Source organism: Aplysia californica, unplaced genomic scaffold (genome assembly GCF_000002075.1).
Source record: "Aplysia californica isolate F4 #8 unplaced genomic scaffold, AplCal3.0 scaffold01956, whole genome shotgun sequence".
In the NCBI taxonomy this organism is placed as follows: Eukaryota; Metazoa; Mollusca; class Gastropoda; order Aplysiida; family Aplysiidae; genus Aplysia; species Aplysia californica.
Window position 1 is genome coordinate 1 of NW_004799226.1, and position 874 is coordinate 874.

The window sequence follows — 874 nt, forward strand, 5'->3', positions numbered from 1 at the left end:
CTCCAAAACACTTCAGCACTTTTTAAGCTCACATCCTGATCTGACTACCCCGGCCCACCCCCTCCTCACCCAGGCATACAATTTTAAGACAGGACATGCAATAGGCCTACTTATGACATTAGTTCAACTCCCATAATATAACCGATCCAGAACCTGTAGGCCTATTATAATGTTTTTCCAAATCGAAAAAAAATAATTTAAAAAAATTAATTAACGTGACCAGCTGTGAACCAAGTCTTATTTTAAAAAAGTAATCAATAGATTGTAACGCATTCTATCTAAACAAAGAAATAGCCAGCAATGACAGTGGTTAATGGGGAACAAAGTTTAGTCTATAAGGAGCTATGAACTGGAAAAAAAGAAAAAAAAGGAAAACTAATTACTACATCCGGGGTACGCATCGTCATGACAACTTTAAATAAACAACAAGCACACGACCGACCCAGCAGACAGCCGAGACTAGAGGAACCAAATGAAAACTGGTGATCTTCTTCTTCCTCGTTCTCGAGGTGATCAAGCGACCTTATCAATAGCCGAGCACCTGACTGAGTCATCACCTGAGGGTGAATACAGGCAGGCTCTGCTGGTGGGTTTGTTCAAACTGATCTGAATATCCACAAAAACCTGGGCAAATATTGTCGCGAGCACCGGGAGGATGCCAGACAAAAGGAGGAAGGAAAAGAAGAAAAAAAAACCCAGAGGTAAAGAGCGATGACAAACACTGCAAAGAGCACGAATGACAACGCACGTCACTTAAAGCACATCGATTGAAGAACTCCTGTCCCCATTTCTGTTGTTGAGGAGTTTACTCTCAGTTCTGTATCCACAACTACGGGCCACACTGGGAGGATGCTCCCACCGTTGCTATAGCAGC